The sequence below is a fragment of the Equus asinus genome, chromosome 6 (assembly GCF_041296235.1).
Source record: "Equus asinus isolate D_3611 breed Donkey chromosome 6, EquAss-T2T_v2, whole genome shotgun sequence".
Classification (NCBI taxonomy): Eukaryota; Metazoa; Chordata; class Mammalia; order Perissodactyla; family Equidae; genus Equus; species Equus asinus.
The window spans coordinates 49,906,355-49,920,924 of NC_091795.1; the positions used below are offsets into that span (position 1 = coordinate 49,906,355).

Sequence of the window (14,570 nt, forward strand, 5' to 3'; positions counted from 1 at the left end):
AACACAACCACAGTGAATGCTAAAACTAGTGGACAAAAGTTTAATAAGGAATAGGATATTTACACACACACACACAGTGATATGACGCAGCAAGTATACAGCTGCATATACTATGCTGCATATACAATACTTTGGTATTCCTGTCAAAAATTCATAATCTGAACCTAATGATGAGGAAACAACAGACAAATCCAAATTGAGGAACATTCTTCAAAAGTGTCAAGGTCATGAAAAACAAAAAAAGACTGAAGAAACCTATCAGATTAAAGGACAGTAAAGAGATGTGACAACTTATAACATATAACTCTGGATGGGATCCTGATCTAGGAAAAAAAATTCTTCTTTTGCTATAAATGGAAGTATTGGGATAAGTGGAGAAATCTGAATTAGGTCTATAGATTAAGTAACTGTATTGCATCAATGTTAACTTCCCAAATTGATAAATTGAACTGTGATTATGTAAGAAAATGTCCTTGTTTTTAGGAAATACACACTGAAGTATTTATGGGTAAACGGGCATCATGGTTAATGTTAAGGGAAAAAAATGACATACAGAGAGAGCAAGAGAGAGGATAAAAGTATACATGGTAAAATGTTGCCACTTAGGGAATTTAGGTGAAAGATATACGGGAATTCTCTGTACTACTTTTGCAACTTTTCCCTAAGTCTGAAATTATTTTTTAAGTCCTTTTTTAAAAAAAGAAATAATGTGGGGCTGGCCCCGTGGCCGAGTGGTTAGGTTCGCGCGCTCCGCTGCAGGCGGCCCAGTGTTTCGTTGGTTCGAACCCTGGGTGTGGACATGGCACTGCTCGTCGGGCCACGCTGAGGTGGCGTCCCACATGCCACAACTGGAAGGACCCACAACGAAGAATATACAACTATGCACTGGGGGGCTTTGGGGAGAAAAAGGAAGAAAATAAAATCTTTAAAAAAAAAAAAAAAAGAAATAATGTTTCAACAATATATCTTCTGTCAGAGCCTCAGTACCAAAGGTAGTAATGATATCAAAAGGTTATTTTATAAATAGCTATAAGGCCAAAGGGATAGAAAAACAAACTGAATAAATAAATGAGAAAGGTCAAATCGTCCTTACAGAAGAATTCCAAATAATTATGTAGGGGGAATAAGGAAAATCGAAAATCATTAGAACACGGAAATAACTGCTGCAAGCAAAACCTACTAATGAATTTCAAATTAGTGGTTGAAACTTTAAAGAGAAACAGGATACTTACATATCCTCAAAGTTATCTCCCCTCCAAAATTAATTAATTCTGTGGTGGTTTTAATATATGTCTGCAAATTCTTTGATATTCCTCCCTCCAGGAAACGGAACTTAATTCCTCTTCCCATGAGTGTATATTGGACTTAGTGACTCATTACTAATGAATAAAGCATGAAAAGGGAAAAACAGTAGCTTACAGTGGAGAAATCTGGCAGACTCTACCTTAACCAAGTGATCAAGGTGAACATCACCAGTAATAATTACAGTCATGGTGCTATCATGTGCCCTTTGATACGATGTAATGAGGACACTTCACCTCTGCGGGATCTTCCCAAAATCCATAACCCCAGTCTAATCATTAGAAAAACATCAGACGCAATTTGAGGCACATTCTACAAAATTCCTAACCAGCACTCTTCAAAACTATCGAGGTCATGAAAAACAGTGGAAGACTGATAAACCGTCATAGATTGGAGGAGACTAAGGAGATGTAACAACTAAATGTAATGTGGTATCCTGGACCGTAGCCTCAAACAGAAAACAGATAGCAGTAGAAACACTGGTGAAATCCAAATAGTCTGTAGTTTGGTCTAAGAGTGTTAATCTCTTAGTTTTGATAAATGGTCATGATAAATTTATTTACCCTAATTTTACCCTAATTCTACAGGAACTCTCTATACTATCTTTGCAACTCTTCTGTAAACCTAAAATAATTTCAATAAAACGTTCTAAAAAATAAATGAATTAGCAAATTTTTAGAAGATTATTCTGTAAATTAGAGTACTCTTCAAATTAAAGCTGAACCATTAAACTCAACTTCCAAACCCACTCATTGTATGAATAAACTCAGTTTCAATTAAGTTATTTTGAGATAGAGTATTACTACATGCTTTTTGCATTTAATGATTTTTGGAGGGAGACAGAGAAGAATGAAAGATAACATTTGAAGGAAACTATTTGCATGTGGTAAACAAGATTTTGGAAGCTTAAGGGAAATGGTTGAAAGAAGACTAGTAAAATAGAATAAGAATAGATGTAAAAGATTAAAATTACCATACTAACAGTAACCTATAAACAAAGGGGAAATCTGGAAGGTTCATTTTAGAGGATAACTATGGCAATTATAAGACAAAGGACCAGAAGAGGCTAGGAAAGTGTTAAGGGCTATCACAAAGGTTCCCAAACTTTTTGGGTTTACAAGGCCCTTAAAGTGTAGGAATTTTTTCATAGGCCAAAAGAAATACCTAACCATTCTGTTTATTAAGTAGTCAGGTCCAAACAACTTAAGAAGGATGTATGCCCTAACAACTTAGCACCTGAGTTGGGTACTGCACAACTTCTCAAACCTTAAAACCGGATTGGACACTGCCTTCCTTTACATGCTACTGGCTTTTTGTCACAGCAACTGCCAAAACCTCGGCTTTGTAAAAATATGGTATCACCGAAAGGAATGTACCAACCTAATTTTGAAAATGAACTACCTCAAGCTACTAGTCTGTGTGGTTTCCAACAGAAGTTGCTGTATTTCCCTAAAAATTTTTAAACATTTCTTGGCACACCTGAGAGTTCTCTGCAGTACCTTCTGAGCTCCTTGGTGCAGTTTGGGAACCAAGGGCCTTGGGAAAAGATCACAAAGGATGCCACCAAGGCAGTGGCAATAGAAAAGTCGGAGTGAGAATTAAGGAATACTTCAGAGGAAAAACATCAGCAGATCTAGGGATGTTGCCTGGAAGTATAACAACCATGAAAGTATTTAAGAAGTTTCAAAACTTTTCCTAAAAAAAAGATAATTTTGTCGGGGCTGGCCCAGTGGCGCAGCAGTTAAGTGCACACGTTCCACTTTGGTGGCCCGGGGTTCGCCAGTTCGGATCCCAGGCATGGACATGGCATGGCTTGTCAAGCCATGCTGTGGTAGGCATCCCACATATAAAGCAGAGGAAGATGGGCATGGGTGTTAGCTCAGGGCCAGTCTTCCTCAGGAAAAAGAGGAGGATTGGCAGCAGATGTTAGCTCAGGGTTGATCTTCCTCAAAAAAAAAAAGATTATTTTGTAAATTAGACTACTCTTATTCTATATTTAGCTATCCCCCAACAGTCCTTGCTTCTGTGGAAGAGAACACACTCGTCTTTTTTTTTTTAAAATGAATGAATGAACCTGTTCAAATATTCATATTAACTTGACAGCTTTACAGGTGGCATAGCTAAAGTACACTGCTCTCACTTCTAACACACACACACACTACAAAACAGCTCAACAAAAGGAAGAAAATTCAATTCAAATTTTCAACTTAATAAACATTTCTGAAGTACCAACAGGAACTTTCATCCAGCATCTGCCAAAGCTTTACTTCAGACAGCCATCTGAGAAAGAATCAAATGTGGTAGTTCTAAAACCTGGCCTGATGATCTTAAGCAACTGGGGAACTTCTAAAATGACAGATTTGCCAGCACCATTCCAGACCTAAAGAATAAGGACTATCTAATGAGCATGAAAATCTCCATATTGGCAAAGTACCCTGGGATTCTGAAATCAGCCAGTTTGAAAGAAAATAGCTAAAACAGCAGCATCCAATAAAACTTTTTGTGATGACGGAAATGTTCCTTATTTGCACTGTCCAAAATGTTAGCCCCTAGTCATATGTGGCTACTGAGTTCTTGAAATGTGGCTAATGTGATGAGGAACTGAATTTTTAATTTTATTTAATTTAAATTAAGATGTAAATAGTCACATGTGGTTAGCTGCTTCTCTACTGGACAGCACAGAACCTGATGATATTTGTTAAATACTCATTCTTCTAAATTTTCCAAGTTGTACCCCTGATTTAAATTAGATGATCAGAAAACTAGGTTCCTCGATCATATCTCTCATAAAGGGTCTGTATAAAGGGTCAACATAAATATTATCCATTTTAACAGTGTGAGTCTTTTGTAGCTGGAGACTTTATCCAATGTCATGTTTCTTTCAGAATAAAAATCCTCTGTGAATTAAGTTCTAAGAAAAGTCTCTGCAAATGAGTTTGGATATTTTCTTTAGCCAACAGGAATATTATGTGAGGCAATGTGCTTCCCCTTTTGCCTCAGCTGCCAATAAACTCAGAACCAAGTCCAGTGTCCAACGGTAACTCCTTTTAAGTGCTTAGGAACATGTACTCTCTGCTCTTCTAAGACTATCTCTGGTCTATTTATATCCCTAAATTAGTCAACACGGTATTATTTTAAATTCTTAAGCTGACAAACTCTTTTGGACATAAGCAGAGTTATCAACTTTTAAAGTGATAACTTCTTTGCATTAAAGTTGATCTTTTTTTATTGTTACTGAAATATTAAAGTCAATTTTTTAAGTGTTTCTTTATTTAAAAAGTATTTTAAAAAGAACAAACTGGGATTAATAACACCAGGAAATGTTTTAATACAAAGAAAATCTTTAGGTGCCTAGTACCAAAGCTACCTAAAAATATCACTATAACAGCAAAAAAAGACACACATATACTGACATCCTGCAGTAATTTTACTGCCCTCATTTCACAATCTCAGTTCCACTCCTTTTAAAAAACATGCAAAAGCCCTGACGCAGGACACGAACATCCCTATTGAGCATTCAGTTCAAAATGCTTATACAGTTTTTCCTTCAGCACACTGGACTATTTTTATATCATGCAGTGAACTACTTCAGTGACTCTTTTGTTGAAATTTTCCACAAACTTAGAACAAACACATTTGATGCATCAATAGAACATTTCTAGAAATGTCTAATTTTAAGTTCTCTGAGCATCTAATTACAAAACTAATGTGAAACTAAACCATAAGAGTAGAACTTCTCTACGTGATCCCTTAAAATTTCATTTTAAAAATCAACTTTTAAAATACATGAACCAAGATGTGATACCAAAGTAAGGTAATGGAATCACACACTACCAAAAGACACAATTTACTCCATTAAAAAAATCACGACAGGAAAAAATTTTTTAAGAAAAACTGTCATAAGGAAATATATCCTAAATATCATAAATAGTCACCATAGACACACACACACATACACAAATGCTGGCAAATTAATTCTTCTTTGGAGGAGTTCAGTTATTTTCCTTAGCCATCTTATTTACTTGAAGTGATTATTAAAAAAAAAAAATTATAAAACCATATGAACTGATTTTGCTCCAGAAGCAAAAATACGTAGTTCCTTTCCCCAAAAGCCAAAGTACTGTCAAAACTTAGTTCATTTTAGGACAGCACTTCTGCTAGCACACTCCCTAGTTTCCTCTCACCTCCCAGGTCACTGCACCCTTCTGTGCTACTTCATCTTTCTCTAACTCTCTTAAGTGTTCAGGTTTTATTTTCAGTGTTCTCTATCCTTTTTTCTAGGTAGTTCTCTTCTTCACTTAGTGCTTAAATAATCAGGTAAAGATAATAATAACAATGGGTAACATTTACTGAGTGCTTACTATATGTCAGGCACTGTTCTAACCACTTTACAGATATTATCTCATTTAATTGTCAAAACAATTCTATGCTGGAAGCACTGTTGTTATCATCACCATTTTACAGATGAGGTACTAAGAGGTTAAGTAATTCGTTCAAGGTCACATAGCCAGAAAACATACAGTAGTTCTCCTTTATCTGAGGGGGATACATTCTAAGAGCCCCAGTGGATGCCTGAAACTGCAGATACTACCCACCCTATATACGTTTTTTCCTAACTAACAGGCTAACAGGTAGGTAGCTATACAGCATGGATGCCCTGGACAAAGGAATGATTCACATCCAGGGTGCAACAGAGAGAGACAGTGCGAGATTTCATCACGCTACTCAGAACAGTGTGCAATTTAAAACTCATCAACTGTTTTTTTCTGGAATTTTCCATATAATATTTTCAGACCACGTTGACTGTGAGTAACTGAAACCATGGAAAGCAAAACCATGGATAAGGGACAACTACTGCATATTTTTGTACATATACAGACCTGAATGTTCCTCAAAGCTAGTCTAAAGTTTCTCTCTACAGGGCTGGAAAGCAGGCACAATGGACTCCCCTCTATTGCTTATGCAGTTAGACTAAAATAAGATTAAACTAATATTTTGTAGGTTAGGCAGAGAGAAGACAGAAAGGTACTAGACTCCAGATTCCACAACCACTAGCTGCAAGTAACTCCAATGATTTAGAGCAGAGGTTGGTAAACTTTTCTTAAAGGGCCAGAAAGTAAATATTTTAAACTCTGTAACCATTCAGTCTATGTAGCAACTACTCAACTCTGCAACTTTAGTGTGACAGCAGCCCTAGACAATATGTAAACAAATGGACATGGGGGTATTCCAATAGAACTTTATTTACAAAAGAGGCAGCTTGCATGAGGCCCAAGTTTGCCAGCAATCTAGAGGCATGCTGAGTCTGGTGTGGAGGCAATCATGATATAAGCACTGCAAAATCCAATTATGGTATGAAGGGGCTCCACTACTTTCCTTAAATAATCCACCACAATTAAACTTTGTACAGCTGAACTTCCCACGGAAAAAAACATTTAAAATCTGGATAAAATACTACATATAACAATTCCAGTTTAAAAAAAAAAAATCAGTCCATAAAACACTAACATAAAATTACCAACAAAGTAACATATCAATTTATTATCTACTAAAATTATATCTACCTTTGACAAGTCACTACATGGAAAAGAAGACTATGCCATTTTGTTTCAAGGAATAAGAAATTCAAGATTCACCTAACTTTTAACAGAAAGTTTCACAAAGTAAACCTTTCTCCCCCATCTCTTCTTTCATTCATTTAAGACTTTAGCACTTGACTCCCTGTCTTAACCATTTCTCCTCCAATTATTCTTGGCAACTTCAAGAGCCACACAGATAATCTGTCCCATAACTCAGCCTCTAAATTCCTTAACTACCCCTCTTCACTTCTAAAATTTTTTTCCTTCATTCTATCTCAACCACCAAATGCCATGGTTATACCCTAACAGCTACAGTCTCTAAAGAAGAATAGGAAGCACTTGGAGCATTCGAAAGATGACCCATTCAAATACAAGAAGAAATCCTACTTAAATTTATTTATTTTAAAAAAAGAAAAGAAATTAAGGTATACTCATATTTAATGTATATGCCATATTAATTAAAAATATATTAAGGATGTGTGCTTATTTTTTAATTGATAAGCAAATGTGATACAAAGGAGACCACCACCTATATCTTGTCATTACTGTTAACCACATCCCCCAAAATCAGGTATCTCATTCTGACTCCTACCTCCTATTTTTCCAGCTCATTCACTCTCATATCCCAACTCCAACAACTATTCAACGTCTTTAAGATCTCAAAATACTTATCCTCTTCACCTTCTCATTGACCATCCCACCTTTCATGTCCTTATTTCCATCTTATACTCCATGGTTCATCACTATAACCACTCCCATGCATATACTCTCAATTTCCTTGCTGTTCTTTCCCTCAGTTATACATTCCTGAAAAGACCCATTGCTGCTTAAATCCAACTCTGCCTACTCCATGCCTGCACCAAAGTGTTGAATATAGCTAAATTAAAATATGTAAACTTGCCGGTTACATTCACTTTAAATTTATGACCACAAAGTTAAGAAAGTCCTCGGCACTACCCAGCAATCTTTCTCTATTTCCCTAGTCAACTCATTCTCATCATGATAGCTGCTTACCTTGGCCCTCCTCAATCCTTCAACACTTCTTTCTGCCATCTCTCTCTCAGCTGATGGCCTCTAATAGCATTTCCCTGAGAAAACAGAAGCCAACAGAAGAGAACATCCACATCCTTCCCCCTAAATCTACCAACCCACCTGCTTCCCTACCCCTGTACTCTGCCTTCCCTGTAACAACGAATTGTCCCTGCTTCTATTTAAGTTCAACTTTTCCACTTGTGTACTGGATCCAGTTCCCTTCCTCTCATTCAAGAACTTTTCTCCTGAAGTTATCTCCTCTCTCAGGATATCATCAGTTTTTCCTTCTTTACCATTTGCATCAGCATTCAAATGTGCTGCAGTACCTTCTATGCAAAAGATATACCTTGACCCCTTGTCCTTCTCCAGGTACTACCTAGTCCTCTGATTTGTAGCAAAATTCTCCAAGAAAACTATCTATACTGACTGTATCTTTTCCTCTAACAATCTAATCATGCTTTCATCCTCACCACTCCACTGAAACCATTCCTCAAGGTCACGAGCTCTTTCCACCATGCCAAATCCAAATGGTCATCTTTCTCAACCTCTCAACAGTATTTGACACAGCTAAACACTCCTTTCCTGATACATTTTGCACTTGGTTCCTTGGAAAGCACACTCTCGTAATTTTCCTCCTTCCTCGTTACTGCTTGTTTTCAGTCCCATTTGCTGGCTCTTCCTCTTCCCCACTCATATGTCGAAGGTCCCAAAGCTCAGTCCTCAGTCATCTTAATCTACATGAAAACCACACAAAATTTCCTATAGCACCATGGTTAGAAATTCTATCTATATACTAAGAGACACCAGCCTCTTCTCTCCCCTGAGCTTAAGACTCTCATAATCAAGTGCTTAATTAAGATCTCCATCTGGACGTCCCAAACTTTAAGAAAAGCAAAGCCAATTCTTGATTTCTCCTTCATGCTAAACCTTTTCCTCCCCAAGTGTTCCTCATTCCTATAATTAATATTACATTCACCTGGTTGCTCAGGCCAAAAACCTACAGTCATTATCGATCTCTCTCTCACTCTACATCATATCTAATCCATCATTAAATCCTGTCAACTATACCTTCAAAAACTTTATTTCCAGTTACATGGGTGTATACATTTGTCAAAGCCTATTGACCTGTACACTTAAAATGGAGGCATTTTACTGTATGTAAAAGTGTAAGTTATACCTCAAAATAGTGTGGTGGTAGCATACATCTGACCATTCTCACCACCTCCACCACTACCTCTTTGCTACTCGGACTATTACAAGAGCCTCCTAACTGGTATCTCTGCTTCAATTTTTACTCAATAGTTCATATTTCACAAAGTATCAGGAATAATCTTTTTAAACTATAAATCGTATGATATCACTTCCCTGTCAAACCTCTCCAATGGCTTCCTACCACACTTAAAATCCGAAAGCCCTTACCATGATCTCAAGTCCGTACACAACCTAATCCCAACCTACCTCTCAGACCTCCCTCTTATTGTTTTACCCACCCCTTGTTCTACTGTGTTCCAGACACAGCAGCCTTCCAGATACTCCTAAAACACACCAAGCTTGTTTCCAATTAATTATTTTTTCAAAAATGTATTTCAAAAGTAGGTTCTTTAGGGGCCAGCCCTGTGGTGTAATGGTTAAGTTCACGTACTCTGCTGTGGCCGCCTAGGATTTACAGTTCACATGCGGGGCATGGACCTAGCACCACTCATCAAGCAACGCTGTGGCAGCATCCCACATAAAATAAAGGGAGACTGGCACAGATGTTAGCTCACTGATAATCTCCCTCAAACAAAAAGAGGAAGACTGGCAACAGATGTTAGCTTAGGGTCAATCTTCCTCAAAAAGAAAAAAAAAGGTAGGTTCCTTTACATCAAGACTGATATACCTCTATCTCACTCCATTAGATGGTCAACAGAGAAATGCGTGCTTAAGCCACTCAAAGAAGAGGATCTGAATGAGTATTTATTAATATAATTTGGCCTTCATAGACTCAAGTTAATACTTAAAGTGCATGTAGCATTCTAATGTCCAACTGGAAAACTAAAGTGGGATCAGTTACAGAGAGCCTGGAACATCAGATTAAGGAGTTCATATTTTATTTCAGAGGCCAGTGTCACAAACTTAAGCACTGAAAAGGGCTACGTTTTTCACTTTTCAAATCCTAAGGTCACAAGGTTTTCAAAGAGGTGTGGAATAATGGAGAAAACAAGGAGTTATTTTCAGGGATATATACACACCTTTTTGTACCTCCAGAATTTTGAACCATGTGATTATATTACCTATTTTTTTTTTAAAGATTTTATTTTTTTCCTTTTTTTTTTTTTCCCAAAGCCCCCCAGTACATAGTTGTATATTCTTCGTTGTGGGTCCTTCTAGTTGCGGCATGTGGGACGCTGCCTCAGCGTGGTTTGATGAGCAGTGCCATGTCCGCGCCCAGGATTCGAACCAACGAAACACTGGACCGCCTGCAGCGGAGCGCGCGAACTTAACCACTCGGCCACGGGGCCAGCCCCTTATATTACCTATTTTAAAAACAAATTATAATTAAAACTATATTTCAAAACAAGGAATGGGGCCCGTGCCATGGCCAAGTGGTTAAGTTCGCGCACCCCACTTTGGCGGCCTAGGGTTTAGCCAGTTTGGATCCTGGGCGCGGACATGGCACTGCTCATCAAGCCATGCTGAGGCGGCATCCCATATGCCACAACTAGAAGGACCCAAAACTAAAAATGCACAACTATGTACCGGGGGGCTTTGGGGAGAAATAGGAAAAATAAAATCTTAAAAAAAAAAAGGAAAAGGAATTCTGATATGACACAGAAAAATCAGAAACAAATATATTTATGTCTTCTTGGGAAGAGTTTATGGTACTTTAAATACTTTTTGAATGCCATAATAAGAATTAGATAGAATACAAAAACATAGACAAAATATGTTCATATATGTAGATGACGCAGACACACAGAAAATATACACTCATACATAATGGTTCACATCACATATTAGGGAGCTCCTACCAGAACTGACTTCTGCCATCTAAATGATCAGAACCACAACTTGCCAACCTTCAAGTAGCTTCCTTAAACACCTGAATAGCCATTAAGAGCCCATATAGTGCAGACTTCGCTCAGAATTCTAAAGGCCTGCAGGTGATAAAAGAATGGGATAAGAAATAAACTAAGAGAGAAAAGACAGCACAGTCTTTCTCTCAAACTCATGTCCAGTGGCCAGTGTCACCATTTGCCAAGTGCTATGTTGGTTAAGTGAGATTAATAATTCAATGACTTAGAGACAAAACAAGAGTAGGGGATATAAACCCCTAACATCTCCAAATTTGCTAGAGCCTCCACCTGGCAATCAAGGAATGAGGAGGAATAGAACCTCACAGTACACTGTCCTCTCAGGTAAATAAAAGTTGTTCTGGTTTTTGTTCTTCACCTAAGTTCCAGAACCACTACAGCATCAAAGAACCAGGAAGTAGATCCTGTTGAAGTCAGGAAACTCATGCCACATCAGCCAGGGCAAAAGCAAAACACTATAAGATGGCAACACAGAGAAGTTTGAGAAAGCAAAAACCCCAACCCTCTAATCTATACAATCCATCCTTTGAGCATGGGTGAAGGACTGTGAGTTTGCTCATCGCCTAGACCTAAAAAAAGACGGCCTCCTTAAACTTTCCCTTCATCCTCTTATCTGTCACGTCCAGGCTCATACCCTATGGCCATGACAAGAGAATATGGGAAACGTTTTTCCTCTCCTTAATGACAGAAATAATGCATTCTCCCTTGGAAAACATATCCTGATTCCCATTACCCTTTTCCATCAACACACTATACCTTTCCTGAATCCCTTGAATTTCATCTTCATTCCCTTGAGTTTCAAATTCATACAGAAGTCAGTGTATTCTGAATATACTTTATCCTGGAGTCAAGAACGGGCACTTGAAAACATTATTTTAAAATACTGCTTCTTACACTTTAATATGCATACTGTGGATCTTATTAAAATGCAGCTTCTGATTCAGTAAGTCTAGGGCAGGGCCTGAGAGTCAGCAGTTATAACAGGTTCCCAGGTGTTACAAATGCTCCTGTTTCTCAGAAAACACTTTAAGTAGCAAGGTTCTAAAAGGCAATGGCACTACACACATAGCTTACCTCCAAATGCACCACCCCAATGGAATGCTAACTGTTCTTTCTTTCTACAGTTTCCTCCTTCTTGGCTAATTTATACCAGATCTATTTTCCTATTCTCTCAGCATACGCAATTTATCTTCAATGCTATTACTGATGTCTCTTTCCTTTTACTCAATTGTTATCTCTAAATTTCCTTCCTCTCCTTTTATTCTTCCATATCCCCAAAATAATACCTAAAATGTAAAAGTAGCTGATAAGAAACGTTCTTACTATGTGCACAAGTCTATTTTTATTTTTATGTCCTTTAAATAGATTCTAATTCAGCACACACATATCCAATAATTTAAGACTTCTTGCAAGGACCAAATGAGGAATGAGAAGAAAAAAGGAGAAGAAAACTATGGGATATAAAGGGCTAATCTGTATCTACCACAAAGACGCTATGCAAAGTAAGGGAAAAAGAATACTGAGTAAAAGTCGGTATAACAAAATTTTATATAATGAAAAACGGCTTTAAAGCTCTATTTAAGGATCCACTTATAAATAAAATTCCAGTATATCAAACAAATATGTTGTTCTTTGGGGACTGTTACCTTGTTAGCTTTAAACTATATTTTTAAACAACAGCACAAAAAAAAAGCAAAATATTTAGAACCATTATGTCTGAAAATTTTAGAACATCTAATGCTTCTAGTGTTAATGCCAGATCCTATCATAAAGATCTAAGGTGGGGCCAGCCCTGTGGCCAAGTGGTTAAGTTCGCACGCTCTGCTTCGGCGGTCCAGGGTTTTGCCAGTTTGGATCCTGGGTGCAGACATGGCACCGCTGACCAAGCCATGCTGAGGTGGCATCCCACATGCCACAGGTAGAAGGACTCACAACTAAAAATACACAACTATGTACCAGGGGGCTTTGGGGAGAAAAAGGAAAAAAAAAAGATCTAATTTAATAGGCATACCATAATGGCCATCCCAAAAAATAATCAAGCCATCTATTCAACTATAATCAAATTAAATTTTCATTCTTGCTTTCACCTTGAGACACATTAACAATAACTTACATACTTATTAAGGAAAAAGAAATCCAGGGATGCTGCAAACTGTGGAGAAGAAACTCATTTTTTGACTAAAGAATCACCTAATATGTTCTATTTCCCTTAAGAAAAGAGATCAAATTTGGCCATCTTAAAGTTGATGCTCCCAGTATACCGCCAAGTTAAGAAATACTTGTAATCAGGATCTTCCTCACGTATTCCCTAGCTCGGTTAGTAGTAAACCCCGTCCTCCAAGCCAGAAACCTGGCTCTCAACCTAGAACTTTCCCTCTCCCTCATCTCCACCCTTTCCAGACCCATAATTGAAATGACCACCAAGTCCTATCCATTTTGCATCCTAAATGTTCCTCCAGTCTTTTTTCTCCCTTCTTCTTGACACCGCCTAAGTCTATAGCCCTCACCTTGTCTACCGCAGAAGTTACCCTAACATCGCTGCCTCTAGTCACCCTTTCCACTATGATCCTTACTCCATGCTGTCATCCAAGAGATTTTCCAAAATGCAAACCTAATGTCTCTTCCATTCAAAACCTTTCACTATGTCCCCATCACCCACAGAATAAACTCCAAGCCATTTATAACAGCAAATAACTTTCCACAATTTAAATCCTGCCTGCCTTTCAAACATCATATCCCACTCCATTCCCCCCATCTTGTACTTTAAGCCTCATCACTATCAAACTACACTGCTTGAATTTCCAACACACCCCATGATATTTAATGCCTCCATTAAATACCTTTTGCATAGGCTGTTGCTTCAGTCCAGAATGTCCTTCATTTCTTCCCCCTTGGCTTTCTGGCCAGTTACTATGAATCTTTCAAAACCCAGCTCAAATTCCAGGAAGCCATCCCAAGACCCTACCCTCTACTCCAAAAGAGTTGATTATTTTCTTCTCTGCCAATTTTGTAAGTAATAATGGCATTTACTGAGCATTTACTATGTTCCTGACACAGTTCAAAGCATTTTACATGTATTAACTCATTTAATCTTTACAATAACCCTTCCTATGAACTGGTACCATCATTACCTTTGTGGATATGGAAACTAAATCACAGAGAAGTGAAATAACCTGTCCCCAAGGATATCCAACTGTTAAGTGATGGAGACAACTTAAAAGATTAAAATCCCTATATTACACATATTTATATTATTGTACCTATCACAGTGAATTTATTTACATGACTGTCATTACCTGGGACTGTGAGCTCCCTGACAGTGGGGATTATGTCATATTCAAATCTAAAGTCACAGTGCCTAGAATAAAGTAGGTAATCAGTGCATGCACTTCTTTAGTTGCATATAACATTCTTAACAAGTTCAAGAGAAAACCATTCAGAAACTAGTTTCCAAATAAGTATTCAAATATACTTTAAAGTTCCAGAATACAGCAAGCTATTTTTTTCATCTAATATAAAAGATGTTAAAAAGAGAGGTTAATACAGACATTAAAGTCCTTGTGGACAATGAAATGAACTTATT

The 14,570-nt window shown here is 37.5% G+C and overlaps 1 protein-coding gene across 24 annotated transcripts in view; it reads right to left on the minus strand.

The window, feature by feature from the left end:
* Positions 1 to 14,570, minus strand: part of EHBP1 (EH domain binding protein 1) — a 483,620-nt gene that overhangs the window by 321,495 nt on the left and 147,555 nt on the right. The gene's annotated exons all lie outside the window — the stretch shown is intronic.